This window comes from Bos taurus, chromosome 1, assembly GCF_002263795.3.
Source record: "Bos taurus isolate L1 Dominette 01449 registration number 42190680 breed Hereford chromosome 1, ARS-UCD2.0, whole genome shotgun sequence".
Classification (NCBI taxonomy): domain Eukaryota; kingdom Metazoa; phylum Chordata; class Mammalia; order Artiodactyla; family Bovidae; genus Bos; species Bos taurus.
In genome coordinates, this window is record NC_037328.1 from 116,155,652 (window position 1) to 116,179,394 (window position 23,743).

Here is a 23,743-nt window from a genome sequence, read left to right on the forward strand (position 1 = left end):
TTTTTATGGTTTGCTTACACATCAATTATTGTTGCAGAATACGCTTTCATAATGAAGAGATTTCCAAGAGGGTTTTTTTTTTTTTTTCCTAATAAGAACTAGTAGCCAATATTCTACATGATGACAACGGGAAGGAGATTCATTATTACTAAAAAAGAAATACTTTTACAAAAACTTTTAAAATATATATTAAAAGAGTTTAAAGGAAATTAAATCAAAACTGTGAAAGTATAAGTTGTTATATTGTCACGTTTCTATGTAGAGTGTATAAACGACAATGCAGAAAAATAACTGATTCCGATGACTTTTGTTTTCATTTGTGACAGTCATGGGGTTATTTTTCATCCTTTAAGTGCTGAAATTGAGCTGAAGAAAAATGGCTCTTTGCTTATAGTTAATTTCTTTCAGATTTGAAAAATGTGTGTGGTTTGTGGACTGTCATTTTTAATTTGCCATCTAAAATATGTAGGTTTGCCACAATGTCTGTTCTCAACTGAAGAAGTTAGATATCTCAGTTCCTCTTGGGTCAGCTGGGTTTAGATTTTCTTGCCACTCTCCAACAACACACACACAATTTCTTACTACATTTTCAACTTCTTGATTCAACTGATTAAGCATAATACCAAAGATTTATATTTCATATCATTGTACTATAGATTTGTTTTTATAACAATAAGTATTCTGTTTTATGATTCCACTCAACAAAATGCTTGCAGATATGATTTATTATTTGGCTATTTTGAGATGATATATTTGATGGGTTTTTGGGTTTTTTTGAAAAACCTTTTTCACTTCACTTTCAGATGGGCTATATTGGTGAGTGCATATTTAGACTTGATTGAGTTATAATAAATTATAATGTTGATCTGTTGCTGTTTGAAAACTACAAATTGGCTGAAAATGTCGGGGAAAAAAGGCTTCCTAAAAAATATGCAAATCCTAATCCCTATGAATGTTACCAGGTATAGGGGGGAAAAAAAAAACAGAGTATTTGTAAATGTAATTAAGGATCTTGAGCTAGGAAGATTATCCTGAGTTATTGGGGTGGACTCTAAATGCAAAAACATGTATTTTTCTGAGAGGAAGGCTGAGGAGAAGGCCATATAAAGATGGAGAAGAGAGAAGTTTGAAGATGCTGACCTTTGAGATTAAAGTGACTTGTCTACAGCAAGGAACACTGGCAGCCATAGATCAAAGAGTCAAGGAGGCCTGACTAGAGCCTCAAAGGTTGCATGGCTCTTGTCAGAACCTGGATTTTGGTCCAATGATACTAATTTTGGACTTTAGCTGTCTAGAACCTTGAGAGAGTAAATTTCTATTGTTTTAAGCCACCAAACTTACAATAATTTAGTACAATAGCTACAGGAAACTGATACAATTACCTTGCAATTTTTTTTCATCTTCCCACTTGCTACTGCAATTTTTGTGCCTGTCTGGAAACTATCTTCTCTAACTTGCTGGTAACCATCTTATTTCTCAAATTTAATATGCACTTGTCCCTTTAGAACCAACATACTTACAATAAAGTATAAGTGAAGGGAAAATTGGAGAAGTGAATGGCAACCCACTCCAATATTCTTGCCTGCAGAATTACATGGACAGAGGAGCTTTGTGGGCTGTCCAAGGATGTAAAACAGTCCACTGGCTTGCAAAGAGTTGAACACTACTGAGCAACTAACACTCACACACTACTGAGTGACATACACACACACACACACGCACACAAAGGGAAAATAGACGTGATTATATACTTTTTTTATATGCAAATTCTGTGAGTCAGAAAAATTGATAACCTATTCAAGGACATACAGGTAATGTTGTAAGATTCAAATCTAGATTTAGACAACACAAATGATATTATTCTTTGCACTACAGTTATAAAATATCAAAAGTTACAACCCAATAAGTGAAGACCACACATGTTTTGTATAAATGTATTTATAAATTCTTATCCAGCCAACTAACATACATTATCCCTTATTCTGAGACCTAGATTTAAATACAGCAATATCATAAATGATAAAGCTCCGTGGATTGCATCCTGAATATGGTCATGAGCAACTTGAACTCCAACATTTTGAAGTCTTGAAACATATATAAGTCCATCATCTCTCAGGACATCATATTCATAGGTCAGAATATAGGTTGATGGCAAATTCTGTAACTGGGACTCATTGGCCAACAAGGGTGATAATCTGATATACATAAGTGCTGGTGATGAATAACTAGATTTTCCAAGAATTGGTTTAGTATAAATATGGCCCTCCTACTTCTTGGGTAAGAGAGTACTCCAGTTAACAAACTTGAACAAATGTCTTGATTCCAGAGGCATATGTTGGTTTCTTCTCATTGCCTGGGGAAATGCTTCATCCTTGGTTAAATACACACTCACAAGTTTTATGGGTATGTCTCTTGTCAGAACTAAACCATGTTCACTTTCTCAGTGAGATGGTAAATAAGAATCAATGAACTGTAAGAAAGGGTAAAGCAAAGCTTGTATCTTGATTTTATGTTTTATTTCAAGATCATTTTGCACCTGAAAAAAAAAAAGATAGTATCTTGTAATGCAAAGACTTCTGAAACACCAGGAGGAGGAAATTTAATTTTAATAATTTATGCAATCTTGAGATAAACAAGTCTATGTAAATTGATGGATGTTAAAATTATTTTCACAATACTTATGTCTTTCAGTGATATGAAAAAAAGTGTCATACTTATTGCAACAGTAAAGTTTTAAAAATTTTCATGTTGTGGGTGAGACTGATAGAGATACAAACTTCCAGTTATAAAATAAATGTCTCGTATGTAATGTATAATATGGTGACTATAGCTAATAATACTATGTTGTCTATTTAAACATTGATAAGATAGTAAGTCTCGAAAAGCCTCATCACAAGAAGAAAGTTCTAAATATGTGTGGTGATGGATATTAACTAGATTTATTGTGGTCGTCTTTTTGTTTTATATATACATATGTATATAATTTTTATATTGTACACATGTAACTGATATACTGTTATATGCCAATTACTCTCAATATAAATTTTTCTAAAGTCATATGGCAGAAGGTGAGGCACTATTGGTCTATACCCAAGAGAAATGGGGGAAACTGGAGCTGCAGCCTCAGTGAGCTTCTCAGTCTGAGATGCTGACAAAAGTATCAGCAACCTGGCTCCATTACCACAGTAACAGCACAAACTATTGCTTAGATTTGTGTTAGCAAATTGACGTCTTAGGATCAGTTGAGTTAGTACATAAAGTGAGTTCAACACAGAGGGCAATGGGGGAGATAAAGAATGAGAGGGAGAGATAGAGAGGAGAAAGGAAGGTACATACATTTATGGTGTTTTTGTCAAAAATCACCAATAGAAATTACCTAAGTAAGATATTCCTATGGAAAATTGACAGTATATATAAGTTTGTAAAAATTCTTGGCTGAAAGTAACCTAAGTGAATAGAAGAAATCAATGTAACTATTAAAATAATCTTATTTCATTTAAAAATTAAAGATAAATGTTTATATATTTAAAATAAATATTAAAAATTAAAATATTATAAAATATTCTTAAAATTTGACATAATGTTATTTGGCTAATAAGAAAAGTTCCCAACATCATGCCATACATTTTTAAGAAATATACAAATGTAGAAGTACCAAGACAAAAAATGAACAGGTAAGCCAATCGATAGGTAACTTAGCTTGTGAAAAAATAGTAATGTGTTTGTGAAACAAAGGAATAAAATTATGAAAAACATCTTGATGATATTCACACAGTTTTACATGCAAGGGAAAGATGTGGAATAATTGACAAGGATTTTCCTTTCCCGAGGTAGTGGGTATCCTGAGGTCTCATTTGTGACCCTAAAGACTATCATAGAGAACCTCAGGATAATGTCCAAGGAACAACTGTCTCAGCCGAAGTGTCGCATCTGAGACAGTGGCATCTGGACAAATGAAAAAACCTGCTACTGCTCCAGGTAAAAGCTCAGGAATGAAGGACATATCTCTTGGTCAACCTCTCACCACAGTGGCTAGCTGAACCTAGTGGAGGGAATACAATGAAATTCAAGAGGGCCATCAGAAAGGGAAATGCACCTCCACAATGCATGCTCAGGGTGCTAGACATTTCACAAGTATATAATAAAAATGAGCCAAGATAAAGCCCCCTGACAGAAACTCCTCTAGATCCAAAGCTCTCCCAAGTACCCTCAGGTAGATGATCTAATGAGCAAAGGTCCACTATCTACAACTCACCCTCAGTGTCCCACATTTAAGAGACAGGGACCACATGCCCAGGGATGAGGCAAAAAGGAATCTACCAACTCTCTTACCTAGCTCTAACCTTCCTTTCTGTACTGTTGCATGAAATAAATCACTTTCCTATGCATGTGCCACTGTTTGCCACCCCTACATCCCTATTGTGCTCCCTCTTGCCATTTAAACCTTTTTCCGGTCTCTCTCCTGTCCTTCAAAGCTCCTTTCAAAGTCAACCATTTTCTTTTCTTTTCTTTTTTAACTTTACAATATTTTCAAGATATTGGGAGAGCACCTTCTAATTAGATCCTTCACATTTGGCAATTCTGCCATATTCTCAATATCTGTGTTATCAGTCTGCTGTAAACTTTTCAGATATTTTCTACACATTTTCTATATACTTATAACCATATATATGTGATAGATGGGGAAACAGTGTAAACAGTGGCTGACTTTATTTTGGGGGGCTCCACAATCACTGCAGATGGTGATTGCAGCCATAAAATTAAAAGACACTTACTCCTTGGAAGGAAGGTTATGACCAACCTAGATAGCATATTATAAAGCAGAGACATTACTTTGTCCACAAAGGTGCATCTAGTCAAGGCTATGGTTTTTCCAGTAGTCATGTATGGATGTGAGAGTTGGACTATAAAGAAAGCTGAGCACTGAAGAATTGATGCTTTTGAACTGTGGTGTTGGAGAAGACTCTTGAGAGTTCCTTGGACTGCAAGGAGATCCAACCAGTCCATCCTAAAGGAGATCAGTCCTGGGTGTCCATTGGAAGGACTGATGCTGAAGCTGAAACTCCAATACTTTGGCCAGCTGATACAAAGAGCTGACTCATTTGAAAAGACTCTGATGCTGGGAAAGGTTGAGGGCAGGAGGAGAAGAGGACAACAGAGGATGAGATGGTTGGATGGCATCACCGACTCAATGGACATGGGTTTGGGTAGACCACGGCAGTTGGTGATGGACAGGGAGGCCTGGCATGCTGTGGTTCATGGGGTCACAAGGAGTCGGACACGACTGAATGACTGAACTGAACTGAACTAGTTTGGTCATAACTTTCCTTCCAGGGAGTAAGCGTCTTTTAATTTCATGGCTGCAATCACCATCTACAGTGATTTTGAAGCCCATAAAAATTAAGTCAGCCACTGTTTCCACTGTTTCCCCATCTATTTGCCATGAAGTGATGGGACCGGGTGCCATGATCTTAGTTTTCTGAATGTTGAGCTTTAAGCGAACTTTTTCACTCTCCTCTTTCACTTTCATCAAGAGGCTCTTTAGTTCTTCTTCACTTTCTGACATAAGGGTGGTGTCATCTGCATATCTGAGGTTATTGATATTTCTCCTGGCAATCTTGATTCCAGCTTGTGCTTCCTCCAGCCCAGCATTTCTCATGATGTACTCTGCATAGAAGTTAAATAAGCAGTGTGACAATATACAGCCTTGACATACTGGCTCAATACTTGTTATTATTTTATTTCCCATTGGGTCTAAGATAGTAAAATGCTCAATACAGTTTGAAAAAATAATAGAAAATGAATGAATAAATATTGCTCTTCATTTTATAATTTTTTTAAGAGGACACTATTCTTGGGACCAGAAGTCACAGGATATAAAAAGAAGTAACAGGCATATAACAAATAGGTCGCCAAAATAACTCTGAATTATTGATCTATAGCTTAGTTATTTTCTTCTAAAGTCATCTCGACTCAAAGACAACCAGTTAATCAGAATGCAAAGGTACAAATAACCATTAATCTTGAAACATAAATATTAATGCTGAAAAAGCCCTGAATGGAACACTCTAAAAAACGAACATGAATATCATATAAATGGATATGTATTCCTCATTTTGTGGTCAACTCATATGTACCTGAATGCAAAAAAAATAAGTAAGACATTCATTTCAGGATGTCATTCTTTGGAAAAATAAGAATGAAAGTACAAAGTCAAGAAAGTTGAAAAACATACCCAGCTCATAGAAATATTCTTGAGAATTGGACATCAGTAACTGTATTTAAATTGTCCATTTCACTTTGTATTACTTTTTCAGTAAAATAAAGACCGTTGGGTAACTCAGTAATTAAATGATTATGGAAGATGTTCAACAAAGCCCATTCTTTATCTTTTTCAATAAGAACACAAGGGATATGATGCTATTAAACCTTATATATTTAAACACCATTAATCCTAAATTCAGGCTACTTAAAGAAAAATTCTCCTATATAAATTATTCACTCTGTACCTTATTTATTAAATTATCTAAGTTGAATCTCTAATTTTTCAAGTTATAGGCCTTGCCACTAATATTATTGTCATTGTGAAAGTAGTTTATTAACATCATGGTAAAGATTGATCTCCTTGATCTCCATATTTGAGAGCAAAATTTGGGACCAGTTCATGAAAGGCATCTATATTATGGTTAAAAGCTTGGAGTTACATGTACACTCCTACATCAATTTTTGTGTTCACAACCAATCCCCAGGAGTTGGGAGTCATGGCTGAGGATTGTTTGGTCACAGAGTCAGAGAAGAGATGATGTTCCATGACTTTCTACCGTGCCCAGAGAGGCCTGTATCAGTCCACCAACTCAGCTTCTTTGAAGCCCACTCATAGCAGTTGTCTGTGTCACGAACACCTATGCCTGATATAAAGCCTACCCCAGGCTGCCTGAAGCATTATTAAGTCCTCTTCTACCTGCCAAATGTCCTGAGATCGAATATCTAGAGCATGATACCCTCCTGGAGAGTGGTAGTTTCCTCCTGCCAGTGGACTATACTTCAGTCCTTGCACTGAATCCCTCATTATCCACTGCCTCTCTCTACTCACTGGTTCACCAGGGTCCCTTCCAAACTTAGACTCCTGATTTGGGAGTGTGTTATCTATCCAAAGCCCTACACATCTGCAGAAGCTTACCCACTGCCTGTCATTCATAGAAAAATCAGTTCAATTCAGTCGCTCAGTGGTGTCCGACTCTTTGCAACCCCATGGACCGCAGCATGCCAGGCTTCCCTGTCCATCACCAGCTTCCGGACCTTGCTCAAACTCATGTCCTTGAGTTGGTAATGCCATTCAGCCATCTCATCCTCATAGAGAATAGATGTGTGCAAAATGTTAACTTATTTATGGTGTTCCTACATTGCTAGCAATGTCTTTGTACTCACACAGCTCAGCAAATCTGTTATATTTCAACCTTGAACACCTAGCTTTATGATAATGTGATCTCCCTCCTCTCCCCACCCCACCAACTAATTTCCTCTCCACTGACCTAACTCCACCCCCCAATACCACACCCAATTTTACAAAACACAGATAGTCAGTGAGTATCTGGATGTACTATGGATGACCATGAAGGAATTCCAATATGAGAGGCCTTTTGGTCTCATTCTAGGACACATGTTACAAGCACACTGGAAGCTGGAGAAACCCCATACCAGGCCTGCTATAGTCTAAATATTATCTAAATGTGCTTCCATTATTCATATACTAAAAATCTAATGACCAAGGTGAGGGTCTTAGTAAGAACACATTTGAGAATTGATTTGGTCATGAGGTGAAACCCTGGTGAATGGGATTAATACCCTTATAAAAGAGGTCTTAAATGGCTAGCTCTCCCCTTCCATCATGTGAGGATGCAATGAAAAGCCTGTGAGCTGGGAAAGGGCCACAGTTCAACTTCCAGAACTGTGAGAAATAAGGTTCTGTTATTTATAAGCAACCTAGACACTGGTATTATATACAGAAGCTCAAACAGACTAAGACAGGGCCCTTTAAAGAATCCAACTTACTCTCCTCTTTATGGATTCATCCCATCCTTTCCTGTTTCTTATTACCCCCTCAAAAATCCTGCCTCCCATTATGTTCTAAAAGTAGGACATTGCAACCTAGCATATGATGTAAAAGTGCCAGATTCACAGTGACCCATGCCCAGGTGCAATACCCAGTCAGTTGGGAAAGAGGAGCTTGAAATCAGTGCTACTCCATGGTTAAGATGTTCATATCTGAGTTTGAGTCCTGGACAAGTTATTTAACCTTGTAAACCCTCAGTTTCTTGATCTTTGAAATTGATGTAATAATAGTAAGTGCAGCATATGGCTTTTGCCAGGGCGAGATAAAGCATTTATAGTACAGTTTCTGGCATACAGAAAACAATAAATACTGATTATATTTCTTATTGTCATTGAAATAAATGTTGAAGGAACCCAACAGCTTATCTTTGGAATGCTTCAGAAAATATTTGTTGATCTTTCAACAGGCAAACCATAGGAAATGATGGCTTAGCTCCATTTTTGATTGAAGATACAGAGGTACTATCTGAACTGGACAAACATCTTAATAACTCCTATATAAACCATGGCTCAAACCACAGAAGGCTTCTGAAAAACATATGCTCCCCCAAACCCATGTAAGTATTAATATATGATGGATCAGTGTCATCATACACTGCTTCTTTTTACCATTTCAATCACTTGCTTAATCTGGTTTGTTACCCAGTTCTCTCCTATTGTTATTTCCCTTATTTCTCTAGAACACACATTTTTGACCAGCCCCACCTCCACTTTTAAACACACACCAAGCTCCCAGAAGTTCACTTTGGGTTAAAGCTATCTACTCTTTGAGAAGTCATGATTACTAGTATAATGTGTATTTGGAGAAGGCAATGGCACCCCACTCTAGTACTCTTGCCTGGAAAATCCCATGATGGAGGAGACTGGTGGGCTGCAGTCCATGGGGTCACTAAGAGTCGGACATGACTGAGCAACTTCACTTTCACTTTTCACTTTCATGCATTGGAGAAGGAAATGGCAACCCACTCCAGTGTTCTTGCCTGGAGAATCCCAAGGATGGGGGAGCCTGGTGGGCTGCCTTCTATGGGGTCGCACAGAGTCAGATACGACTGAAGCGAATTACCAGTAGCAGCAGCAGCAATGTGTATTTATTCCAAGCAAGACATTCTGGTTACTGTTTTATATTGAATTTCCTCTTGTTTATATCTTAAACTTCTCAAATCTACCTCCTTGCCTCATCTTTATTCATTATTCCCCAAATCCAATACTATAGTTCCCCAGATCTGTCAATTCCACTTCTTTTTATTTCACTAATTCATCCACTTTTCTCCATCCCCACTGCCACTATCTTAATCCACGGCACTCTTTTTGCTGCTCAAAGTACTGAAATTCTTTCCCTATTCCTTCCTTTCCCACTTTCCAATTCACTCTCCATTTTTTAACAGAATTTTTTATTTATTTATTTTTTTTGATGTGGACCATTTTTAAAGTCTTTATTGAATTTATTACAATACTGGTCTGTTTTATGTTTTGGGTTTTTGGAACCTGCATTAGAAGGTGAAGTGTTAACCACTGGACTGCTGGGATGTCCCAAAAACAGTCATTTTTAAATAAGAATGTGATTGAATCTTTTCAATAACTTCATTGTCCCCTGGAATCAAGGAAACATATCTCACAAGGGCCTTTCATGATTTGCCCCACCAGTCTTTCTAACCTCATCACTCACTATACTTTCCTCATTTCCTCTGATATAACATGTATGGACTTCTTTCATTTGTTTGGATCAAAAGCCAAGGAAAGGAACAAACAATGACAACCTGTGCAGGGAGAGACAAAGAGAATCCACCCACACTCTCTTTGGCAATTAAGAGATAGTGAGGTGAATTGAGAGCTTAGCATTGAAGCATATACACCACCATATGTAAAACAGATAGCTTGTGGGATGTTGCAGTATAACACTGCGAGCTCTACCAGGTACTCTGTGACAAGAGCTCTAATTTTTTTTTCTACAAAGACATTAAGGACTACTTGTGAGATTGTTTTCTATTACACAATGGGACAGCTCAAATAAAGTAGCTAATCAGGTACAAAAAGTTGAAGAGAGGAGGAGTTCAAACCCTAGGATATCTGAAGAGTGGAGAGAGAAGACAGGTATGTTGCCAGACTTTGGAAATATAAAGATTTTTTAAAAGATTATTATCCCAGTTTTCAAAACACTTAGAGTCTAATTGGGTATATACACAAGCAACAAACCATAAGACAAACCTTATACTGTAACTGTAGAGATGCAGGTTTGATCCCTGGTTCTGAAGATCCCCTGGAGAGAGAAATGACAATCCACTCCAGTATTCTTGCCTGGAGAATTCTATGGACAGAGGAGCCTGTCAAGCTACAGTTCATAGGGTTGCAAGAGAGTCAGACATGACTTAGCAACTGAACAACAGCAGCTAGATACTATAAATTTATATAAACTGCTTCAGGAAATACAGAGGTAACATAGAGGAGGCTTGGCTGGAGGACATTCTGGAACTTATGGCACATCCAGGTGGAGAAATCTATTTGTATATGTGGGTTCTGAGTTCATAACAGTGATCTCAGTGGAAGGCATAGATGAAGCCAGGAGACCAGACAGAGAAGGGGATAAAATAACGACTGAGTGTTGAGACCTGGAAATACCAGATTTAAAGAGGAGTTTGTTTCATGTAAAACTGAATGGAAGAGAAGTAAGAGGAGAAAAAGAGAGAGTGCTATCATAGACCTCATTGGAAGAGTTTTCTAAAAAGCCGGCAAGCTGGCAAGGGTTTTAAATGATAAGAAGAAGTTATATAAAAAGAACAACAAAAAAATGCCTTTAGATTTAGAAAACAAAGATGATTGACAAACTTAGCCACAGCAAGTTAAAAGGAATGGCCAGGAAAAAACACAAAGAGATGATCTGAGGACGGTATATGAATATGTAGAAAAAGAGTATAATTAGATTTCAAGTGAAGTTGGATATAAAATAAAGGTTACAGATAGGATGGAATGTTGGATAAGTGGTTACAAAAAGCTCATTAGCTTTGGCTTTTTGTTTTCAGGTTTAAGATGAGAAAGCTTAGATATGATTGATTATATACTAAAGTAAAAGAACAAAGTTAGAGATTTTGAAGATACTGGAAAGAAAGAAAACAATTTTTAGAAAAAGATCCCTGGAGATGTGGGAGGTGGGAAGCAAATAATCCAGCAGACATGGTAAAAGTAACGGGAAACATGTAAACATAACAGATGAATTGTGTCTGATGGTTGGTTGGTTGATTTCTCTGTTGGTGTCAGGGATAAGACAAGATTTAAAAGAAGTACATATCTGGTAGCCACTGCCCATTATTTCAGAGAAGGCGATGGCACCCCACTCCAGTACTCTTGCCTGCAAAATCGCATGGACGGAGGAGCCTGCTAGGCTACAGTCCATGGGGCCGCTAAGAGTTGGACACGACTGAGCGAATTCACTTTCACTTTTCACTTTCATGCATTGGAGAAGGAAATGGCAACCCACTCCAGTGTTCTTGCCTGGAGGATCCCAGAGACAGGGGAGCCTGGTGGGCTTCCGTCTATGGGGTCGCACAGAGTTGGACATGACTGACGCGACTTGGCAGCAGCAGCAGCCCATTATTTATTTAAGAAAATATATTTTAATTGATAGGCAATAAACAAAGATAAACATGTGAGTCAAAAACAAATTTAAAGTAGGAGGTGTCTTGGATGAGAGAGAGAGACCAAGGAAAGAGACAGAGAGATAGAAATTCTTTACATATTATTCTTTTATTCTTTATCTGGCTAATAAAAATCTCTTACCCTTAAACTTCCATGTTAAAAAAAAACTGGCTATTTAAGGAAAATAATATGTAAACCATGAACTTCCAGACGTTCTAGCTGGTTTTAGAAAAGGCAGAGGAACCAGAGATCAAATTGCCAACATCTGCTGGATCATCGAAAAGGCAAGAGAGTTGCAGAAAAACACCTATTTCTGCTTATTGACTATGCCAAAGCCTTTGACTGTGTGGATCACAAGAAACTGTGGAAAATTCTGAAAGAGATGGGAATACCAGACCACCTGACCTGCTTCTTGAGAAATCTGTATGCAGGTCAAGAAGCAACAATTAGAACTGGACATGGAACAACAGACTGGTTCCAAATAGGAAAAAGAGTACATCAAGGCTGTATACTGTCACCCTGCTTATTTAACTTCTATGCAGAGTACATCATGAGAAATGCTGGGCTGGAGGAAACACAAGCTGAAATCAAGATTTCCAGGAGAAATATCAATAATCTCAGATATGCAGATGACACCACCCTTATGGCAGAAAGTGAAGAAGAACTAAACAGCCTCTTGATGAAAGTGAAAGAGGAGAGTGAAAAGGTTGGCTTAAAGTTCAACATTCAGAAAACTAAGATCATGGCATCTGGTCCTACCACTTCATGGCAAATAGATGAGGAAACAGTGGAAACAGTGGCTGACTTTATTTTTCTGGGCTCCAAAATCACTGCAGATGGTGATTGCAGCCATGAAATTAAAAGACGCTTACTCCTTGGAAGGAAAGTTATGCCCAACTTAGATAACATATTAAAAAGCAGAGACACTACTTTGTCCACAAAAGTCCATCTAGTCAAGACTATGGTTTTTCCAGTAGTCATATATGGATGTGAGAGTTGGACTATAAAGAAAGCTGAGCACCAAAGAATTGATGCTTTTGAACTGTGGTGCTGGAGAAGACTCTTGAGAGTCTCTTGTACTGCAAGGAGATCCAACCAGTCCATCCTAAAGGAGATCAGTACTGGGTGTTCACTGGAAGGACTGATGCTGAAGCTGAAATTCCAATACTTTGGCCACCTGGTGCAAAGAGCTGACTCATTTGAAAAGACCCTGATGCTGGGAAAGATTGAGGGCAGGAGAAGGGTACGATAAAGGATGGGATGCTTGGATGGCATCACCGACTCAATGGACATGGGTTTGGGTAGACTTCAGCAGTTGGTGATGGACAGGGAGGCCTGGCATGCTGTGGTTTATGGGATCGCAAAGAGTTGGACATGACTGAGTGACTGAACTGAACTGAATCCTCATTAAAATCACCCTCAACATAATCATACAAGAACGGGAATCTAAAATTCTGTGGCATTGAAACAGCTATAGTTGATTCAACTCTTACGAGGCAAACACATGTTAGTGACAAATCAATTCTATCATAATTGTGAATATTGTTTCCATGGATGAGGAAGAAAACAATCCAAATTTGAGACAAAGAAAATTATGATGGTTAAATATCTGGTGTCAGTATGGAGCAAAACAATTTTCTTACCTGCCAAGTTGACCCTATGGACTGTTGCTCACCAGGCTCCTTTGTCCATGCGATTCTCCAGGCAAGAATACTGGAGTGGGTTGCCATGCCCTTCTCCAGGGGATCTTTCCAATGCAGGGTTCAAACCAACGTCTCCTGCAATGGCAGGTGGGTTCTTTACCAGTAGCGCCTCCTGGGAAGTCCCATCTGTTACTTTAGAGTAAGGCAATTTTGCCGTCACAGTTAAACAGCTTTCAAATGTTAAAAGATAATAATTTCCAAGCCTTTTAAATGTCAAACTTAACTTGCTGTATTGATATAGGTGTTTTGGTTTTATAGACCTGAGGAAGTTAGCCAATCTTTTATTTAATCTGTCACTCTTATTAAGATAAAGTTTTTCCTGAGACCAGGATGGATATCCCAAGAAAAGTTGCTTTCCCTGGACATATGTTCCACTTGATGAATTTAGGGAGAGAAGGAGATTCTGCTAATTCACCCAAAAGAGAAGAATTGAGGAATCTGTCTGTCTTGAGTAGAGAGTTACTCAGTTCAAGGTTAACAATTGATGACAGATACCATCCAGTGGCTTATGCAATTCATCTGGATTTGATTAGCACAGATGAATAGTAGCTCCCAGAGCAATGGTGATACAGTATTCATGGAAGAGGACAAATGTTTCTGCTTTCAATGGATTTCAGGTAATCTGTGCAACACTGAGATGTTCGAACTACATGGAAATAAGCAAACAAAAATGGCGGTAACAAGGTTGCTACAAGTCAGTCAATAGAGTGTCCTCATTAATTACAGTTTCTGATTAATATTTACTATTAAGACTTTTTTGTAAAGAAAATCTTAAAAATATTTTTAAAGATGTGTCAAATATATAAGATCATATGTTGCCATAAAAATATTATTATAAGTCAGATTACCACCTTATGACAAATGATCCAAATTAGTAGGAATAGTATATTTAGAAAAGACAAACTATAAACTTTAATAAATACAGATATCTTATATCACAGTTTCCTTTTAAAATTACCTATATTGAAGTACATAGTTTTTAAAAGTTGATCAGAGGGAACTTAATGATTACCTCAAAATATCAAATTAATTTATATTATTTTCTAAAATTAAAAAGATATTTATGATCCTAAATAAATAAAAAATAATGCATAGATTAAAAATGGATTAAATGGCTATTTAATTGGATTTAAATGCTGTGATTACATTTAAAAATATTTGTTCCTCTTAAAGAATAAGTGACTATGTTCAGAAGAGTTTCCTTGACTATATTGACCATCCAGATCATTGTGACAGGCCAGCAACATTAATGATTTTAGAACACATTATGTAAAAAAAAAAATCTTGAAATTATAGTAGTAGTCATTGTCTTTTAATTATGGTAATATAATTGCAAAATGGAAAAGTTCCACAAAATAAAGTTATGTAAGACTCTATTTGCCCTCCTAACCCAGGCAAACATCTTTTTATATTGTAATTTTATATGAAACAATGAGTCATCTTTTTGTATACCTATAAGAAAGACAAATCTAATATTCCTTCTTGAGGTCTTCTCAGGGTATACAACAATATTGATCTCTCAGTGGTGTATTCTTATTGAAACTGAGTTTTTCAGGCCATAAATATGTAACGTATTATTAAACACAGGATCATGACATTTTGAAAAAAAAAAAAAGATTTATAATATATTACAAAGTAGGAGTTCATTCTGATGACCCAGATCAAGAATAATCCTAGAACAAGTAAAACTTTTTGATTAAAATATCTCTTATAGAAAGCTTAGCAAACCATGAAGATGAGTAACTTGAAGTATAGTCATAAAAATAAACAGGAAAGGGTAAAGGAAATGATCTTTTTATGTTATTTAACCATACTGAGTTCTGATGCACTATTTTCAGCTGTAGCAATCTCTTTGGACAGATAGAAAGTTAAAGAGATACTATCTTCTTGAATAATTAATTAATAAGACTACAATAATTTCAAATTTTAATTCACTGCACTACAAACTTTACTGAGAATTGCATTACTGAGCATTGCCTCGAAAGTGGCTTTGTTAGTATTTAGGATTGCCCTGCCAGAAAGCTATAAGGCAGGTCTTCACATCTTTGTAAGTCTCCAGGAGTACATCTAATTGTCATTTCTAAAGCTCCCTTCACTTACAAAACCAAGCAAATATTATAATGTAGAAGCAGAAATTGTAAGTGTGGCAAGATGTTGCCTGATGATCATTGGGTAATTGCTGGACAGTTTTCAAAATCTCTACAGCCATAAAACTAGTTTTAGGTAAGATTCAAGGTCAGATTGCTATATGACTTGGTATAGCAATTGGAATAATAATCTCAAAGAAGATACAGTCCTCAACTTTCATTCTCTACCACACTTCACACTCCACCTCAGCAAGATCCTTTTTTCAAATACAAATCAGTTCAGATTGGAAGAGATCTCAAGAATCAACAGGTTTAATGGTTTGCAAACTTTCTTTTGGGCAATGAAATTGTCTTTTTTCCCCGTAAGGCAATTTATATAGAACTGTATACATGAAGGGGATTAAAGTGAAGCATCTTTGGTTGAAAGGAAGCGTGGGGTGCACAGCCAAAGAAGAAGCTTTGCTATCATCCTTACCAATCTGGCTCCACATCTAGGGGTTTGCGGTGTGTGTATGTGATGTTACATATTGGCTTACACATATAGGCTTATGTTTATGGATATGTACATATATATATATATATTTGCATGTGTCTGTGTATATATAAAATATAAACATGTGTGTACATATATTTGCATGTGTCTATGTGTATATAAAATATAAACATATGTATGTATATATAATCTTCCTTCCAACCCTGAGTATTTTATTTTCAAACTGAAGAAGAAAAACTTTTTCTTTTAAAGGAGTTGGATTTCTTCCCCAATGATTTAATGGGGCTAATATAACACTTATATCAAAACCTGACACAGAATTTTTAATAAGTAGAAATAAATTCCTCAAAACCCACAGATTTTTAATTTTAGCAAGTGAAAACCAACAATACATGAACATTTTAATTCACCATAACCCGTGAGGCTCGTGCTTGGAATGCAAGCATAATTTAGGATGATTTAGGAGAATGACATTAAAACATGTATAATATCATATAAGAAACGAATTGCCAGTCCAGGTTCGATGCAGGGTACAGGAAGCTTGGGGCTGGTGCACTGGTGCACTGGGATGACCCAGAGGGATGGTAAGGGGAGGGAGGTGGGAGGGGGGGTCATGATGGGGAACACGTGTACACCCGTGGTGGATGCATGTTGATGTATGGCAAAACCAATACAATATTGTAAAGTAAAAAAAATAAATAAATAAAATTGAAAGATGACTAACACAATATTGTAAAGTTTAAAAATAAAATAAAATTTAAAATAAATAAATAAAAATTAAACAAAAAACAGAATGGAACAAAAAAAAAAAAGAAAGATAAAAAAAAAATCTGAAAGTCAACTGACATAATCCAACATGTTGAAAGAATAAAGAAGAAAAGTCACACTGTGATTTCAATAGTTGCATTATAAACATTTGGCAAATTCAGTAACCATTTATGCAAAAAACTATCAGCAAACTGGGAATAGAAGGGACTTTCAATATAACAAAAGCCAGCTATGAAAACTCTTCAGTTTTTTTTTAGTGAAGCATTGAACAATGTTCTCCTAAGATCCAGAGCAAGATAATTGTAATCAATATTCCTGGAAGCCCTAGCCAGTACACTAATAAGAGGGAAAAGCAAAGCATAAAGACTGGAAAAGAGGAATTAAAACTCTCTCCAGAGAGTTTCTGTCTCTGGTTACAGAAGTTATGATTGTTTTTGTAAAAAATCCTGCTGCTGCTGCTGCTAAGTCGCTTCCGTCGTGTCCGACTCTGTGTGACCCCATAGACGGCAGCCCACCATGCTCCCCGGTCCCTGGGATTCTCCCTCCAGGCAAGAATACTGGAGTGTGTTGCCATTTCCTCTTTCAATGCATGAAACTGAAAAGTGAAAATGAAGTCACTCAGTTGTGTCTGACTCTTAGCGACCCCATGGACTTCAGCCCACCAGGCTCCTCCATCCATGGGATTTTCCAGGCAAGAGTACTGGAGTGGGGTGCCATTGCCTTCTCTGAGAAAATCCTAGGAAATGTAAAAAAAAAAAGAAGAAGAATATATGAGTGAAACTTTCAAGGATATGATTGGGAAGGTCAAAGTAAAAATGAAATGTATTCTTGTACACTCTCAATGAACATTTGAAAAATTTTATTTTAGATTAAGTTCCAAAATAAGTCAGGGATGAATTCAAGAAAAGATTTGCAAGACTTCAGCATTGAAAAAATAATATATTATTTAGGAAGTTGAAGAGGACCTTATGCATTACTTGAAAGTCTCAATAATGGTAAGATATCATTCCTCCCCTAAATTTTTAGGTTTAATGCAATACCAATCAAAATCCTATTAGTGGTTCTTTCTTAGAAGTTGACAAAATATCCTATTATTTTGATGGAAAAGACATGGAACACAAGAAACAATTGTGAAGATAAGAACAAAGCTGAAGTCAGCATGGTATTAGCATAAGGGTAAAATATATAGATCAATGGAACAGAAGAGAAAAGTCAGAAATAGTCATGTTATGGTCTTTATTTTAGACTCAAGCATCACTGTAATCTAATGAGAAAGGATAGTCTTTTCAGTGAATACTGCTGGAGGAACAGGGTGTCTGCATGGGGGAAAAAAATGAGCTTTGAACTCCACTTCCCAATAAAAGACAAGGGTGTACCTGTTGAGTCACTGCCACTGCTAAGGTGCCCCCAGAACTGTCTCCTAAAATACCAATTTGGATAGGATCCACTCCATATTTTGTAAGAATTTTATCCTGAAGAAAAAACTTGACTGCAGTAATGCTGTCTTGAAATGGAGCAGGAAAGTGGTGTTGAGGGGCTGGCTAATCTATAGCTTTAAAACAAAACAATTTTATTTAAACAATTTTTTAAACTATGGTTTATGGCTCTATCTGTGAATGTAGCTTTCAAACACCAAATGGATGCAATTTAACACCATGTTCTCTTGTTTAATCTTCCAAATACCAAAACTGAGTTCTCTACTAACTTCTTATATGAATGACTCAAAATTGATGTTAAAGTTTTCAACCTTGTATCTGAGGTCCATGGATGGCATTGCCCAGGAGAAGTATGGAGAGTATTAAAACTCTCGAGAACATAAACATGAATTTAGTGCAAGTATATTTTGGATTGGAAATGCCCTATAGCTCATGTCATATTCTCAATGTAACTAGCAATCTAAGCATTAAAAATAAAAAAGCATATGAATTTTTGAAGGCAGTAGATCTAAGAGCATACTCTAGGCAAATGTTCAATTTTTTCAAAGCAATTAGATAAAAATTATACAGACTGGCAATGCACATACCTCATTATGAATAATGCACAGGAATTGATTCTAAATAATTTTTTTGAAATATAAATAGTATTTAGATATGCTAGAGAGCTTGCTTGTTTCTGGTATTGATCAATTCATTTGCAAGGTAAACTATCTTACCATCCCTTTAATGGATACAAATGGATTTTCCCCCAACATGTGTGGACCAGTAAAAACAGGAGAGTACTTCTGTTAACCTGTTCTCAGGGCTAACTTTTTCTTTTCATTCTTCAGAATGCTAAAATTAGTAAGTATTTGTACTTAACATTAAATATTGGTGAGATAATTCTTATATGTTTATTATAATTTATATTTAGAAAATCCTAAACAAAGTATAATTTAAACATAGGTATGTACCAAAAGATGTTGGTTTCTAGTTTAAATACAGTACATTTAAGCTTTTAGAGCTAAAAACAACAAAAATCATAAGGATCTGATAGACAATATAAGCAAAGCACAAAAATATCACTGTATTAAAACAGATTTAAAATCAATGATTTAGATTACTCCAAAAGCTATGGAGGTAGAAAGAATATCCTAATATTATAAGTTAGAAGTATCCCTGAAAATAGAAGTTCTTCCTTGTTCTATATGTAACCATAACAACAAGGACAGAAATCACTGCTTAGATGACCCATTTTTAATCTGTTTTCTCTCTAAACTTTCATAGCTTCCAACTGAAAAACCACTGCCACCAACTACAAATGTCACAATGATACCACTATGTCATCTCAGAACTGTTGGATTGGAAGTCTCTAAGGATAATTTTGTTACTATAAAAAGGGGAAAAGGGAAGAGGGGGAAGAATTCCTCCTGGGAATGTTGGCTTCAGATATCCAGACTATGATATCTGGATATCCGGATATCCAGACTATTTCCAGCATGAGTAAGAAAATACGGACCTGTCCTAAGATATTCTGGTATGCCCTTGCAAAATACAGAATGCAAAATCACTTTTCCAAAGAGTGGCTTAAAATTCTCAGCTATTCCCAAATTTTGCCTCCTCTATTACTTCCAAACAAGAATTACTGTAAGTTAAAACATTTTATTATTAGTCTTAATACAGCATACTATCCCCAGTGTGTAATAGTTTATTAATTTCTTCCTATCTAGCTGGATTACTTGGGGCATAATTAAAACCTTATATAACCTAAATTTTATGTGTCTAGAGCAATAGTCTTTTCTAAAAATGCTCACCCTGGGATGTCACTCAGAAATTCTCACAATCACAGAAAAGTAATGATATACTAGATCCTCTTGAAGATCTATGTTGCAATGGGGATGAATAAAATACATTAATTAAAAAAAATCTATTTGAGGCATAACTGATTTGATTTGGAAATCACATCTCTACTGGATAAAGGCAAAAATCACAGTGACAAAAAAAAAAAAAAATCATTCTCTCACTCCACTCCCACAACCAAGCTTGCTTGCCGTCCATCTGTTCAGAAGTCAAAAGTCTTATGCTCTGAAATAAAGAAATAAGTGTCAAAGTACTCCCTGTAATTAAAAAGCAAGAGAAATGATTATAAGTATGACCTTGGAAAGAAATGTGACTTGTCAGTGTCACATAGAAACATTTATTTCCTTTTCCTGTTTCTATGCAGAGGGACCTGAATCACCATGACACACTCTGCAGTAATGTCTTCCAGGAGTCAAAAGATGATTTTGTTAATTGGTGTTCTGTGAGAGAGAAGCTGGGTTAAACTTCAACCCCCTCTAATTTTCTCATGCCATCTGCTGTCTGTACACAATGATCCTCCCCAAAACCTTCCATGTTTGTTGTGTTTTCTTCTGCTCTACTCATCAAGGTAGCAAGTTTCATATGGGTTAGTCTTAACTTGAGTGACGTGTATACCTCAATGCACATTCTCCAAAGCTTTCTTTAGAAATAATGGTTATGTATTAACTTCAATATATTTGAATTTTGTGTTAATATTTCAACTGGTTAATATTTCAGGGGATAAAGAAAGGGATAGATGTATTGACTCTCTAAAACCACAACACTGAATAATATGGTTCCTCCAAATCTCCAAATTCTTTGATTATGAAATGGTCCAATACATTATGAAATGGTCCAATAACCTTGACATTTAAGACAGAATGTAATGAAAAGCAACTACATTTTGAGAGAGGTTCTTGGAAGTCAGTGTATGGACTTAGATGGACATGTTCATTTTGTCATGCTTGGCACACAAGCCATCAGCTCTCCCTCCAGTAGGCACATACACACACACTCACACTCCTCTCTTCCCAGTTAACCCCAACTCCAGTTTGTCAGCACCTGGTCACAATACTTTGGCAAAACTGTGACATTTGCGATGTACTTACCACAAATCCTAGAAATTCAGAGAAGTCTCAAATCATAATCAAATTTCAAACTTTTGTAAGGTGTTCTGAGCATATGAACAAAACTTCAAAGTAAAAGCAAGAATACACAGAACTATACAAAAAAAATCTTCACAACCCAGATAATCTTCACAACCCACCTAGAGTCAGACATCCTGGAATGCGAAGTCAAATGGGCCTTAGGAAGGAAGCATCACTATGAACAAAGCTAAGGGAAGTGATGGAATTCCAGTTAAGCTATTTCAAATCCTGAAAGATGATACTGTGAAAGTGCTGCACTCAATATGTCAGCAAACTTGGAAAACTCAGCAGTGGCCACAGGACTGGAAAAGGTAAATTTTCATTCCAAACCCAAAGAAAGGCAATGCCAGAGAATGTTCAAAACTGCACAGTTACACTCATCTCAGTTCAGTTCAGCTGCTCAGTCGTGTCCAACTATTTGCGACCCCATGAATCGCAGCATGCCAGGCCTCCCTGTCCATCATCAACTCCCGGAGTCACCCAAACTCATGTTCATTGAGTTGGTGATGCCATCCAGCCATCTCATCCTCTGTCGTCCCCTTCTCCTCATGCCCCAAATCCCTCCCAGCATCAGGGTTTTTCCAATGAGTCAACGCATCTCACATGCTAGCAAAGTAATGCTTAAAATTCTCCAAGCCAGACTTCAACAGTACGTGACCATGAACTTCCAAATGTTCAAGCTGGATTTAGAAAAGACAAAGGAATCAGAGATCAAATTGCCAACATCTGCTGGATCATCTAAAAGCAAGAGAGTTCCAGAAAAACTTCTACTTTATTGACTGTGCCAAAGCCTTTGACTGTGTAGATCACAATTAACTGTGGAAAATTCTGAAAGAGATGGGAATACCAGACCACCTGACCTGCCTCTTGAGAAATCTGTATGCAGATCAGGAAGCAACAGTTAGAACTGGACATGGAACAACAGACTGGTTCCAAATAGGAAAAGGAGTACGTCAAGGCTGTATATTGTCACCCTGTTTATTTAACTTATATGCAGAGTACATCATGAGAAAGGCTGGACTGGAAGAAACACAAGCTGGAATCAAGATTGCCGGGAGAAATATCAATAACCTTAGATATGCAGATGACACCACCCTTATGGGAGAAAGTGAAGAATTAAAGAGCCTCTTGATGAAAGTAAAAGAGGAGAGTGAAAAAGTTGGCTTAAAGCTCAACATTCAGAAAACGAAGATCATGGCATCCAGTCCCATCACTTCATGGCAAATAGATGGGGAAATAGTAGAACAGTGGCAGACTATTTTTTTGGGCTCCAAAATCACTGCAGATGGTGACTGCAGTCATAAAATAAGAAGATGCTTACTCCTTAGAAGAAAAGTTATGATCAACCTGACAGCATATTAAAAAGCAGAGACATTACTTTGCCAACAAAAGTCCATCTAGTCAAGGCTATGGTTTTTCCAGTGGTCATGTATGGATGTGAGAGTTGGACTATAAAGAAATTGAGTACCAAAGAATTGATGCTTTTGAACTGTGGTGTTGGAGAAGACTCTTGAGAGTCTCTTGGACTGCAAGGAGATCCAACCAGTCATCCTAAAGGAAATCAGTACTGAATGTTCACTGGAAGGTCTGATGCTGAAACTGAAACTCCAATACTTTGGCCACCAGATGCTAAGAGTTGACTCATTTGAAAAGACCCTGATGCTGGGAAAGATTAAAGGTGAGAGGAGAAGGGGACGACAGAGGATGAGATGGTTGGATGGCATCACTGACTCAATAGACATGAGTGAGTAAACTCCGGGAGTTGGTGATGGACAAGGAGGTCTGGCGTGCTGCAGTCCTTGGGGTCACAAAGAGTTGAACACGAATGAGCTAACTGAACTGAACTGAACTGAATCCTGTTATCTTAAAATGTAAATTTGGGAGTGGGTCTGGTAAAATTTTTACAATCTTGAGCCATTCTTATGATTTATTGTAATAACTAAATTTAAAAAGTGTATAGCTCTCTTGCTAAAGACTAGTGAATGGGGCATTGTCTGTCCTCTTCTGATGTCTGTGTCAGAAGCTTTCTCCATCCCTTCTCACTGTGATAAAGCTTCTGCCACACGAGACCGCTGAGTGTTCAAGTCTGTTCTCTAGTCCTGAAGCTAAATCTTCTTTTTCAGAGATTGCAAATCCAACATCGTTCACCATAAGCTATCAATAATATTCCTTTTTCCAGTCTCTTCACAGTGCCAAGATTAAATTTTTTTCCATGAATACTGAATCATAAGTAGCAGAACAAATGTAGACTGAGAACGTTTTCAGGTAATGTGATAATCTTAAGAACAAGAGGCTAATTTTCTTTTAAATATTATAGCACCAGTAGAAACCTGTTTTGCAATAGACAGACTCTGACACAGATACCTAATTCATTTCTTATTTGCATGCAGTTAAAAACTCTCACAGTATTTCCTCACCCTGTGATTGCATCATCAGCCCAACGTATTTAAGATGCAAATCAGAGTCTAAATGATAGTTATGAGACAACCATGAAGTGTAATTCTGTGATTGGCTGGTTGCAACATTTTATAAGAGGACGTTTAAAAAA

At 36.8% G+C, this 23,743-nt stretch overlaps 1 pseudogene; it reads right to left on the bottom strand.

The window, feature by feature from the left end:
• Window positions 1-1,938: 1,938 nt before the first annotated feature.
• Window positions 1,939-23,346, bottom strand: LOC100300210 (arylacetamide deacetylase-like 2; annotated as a pseudogene).
• Window positions 23,347-23,743: the final 397 nt, after the last annotated feature.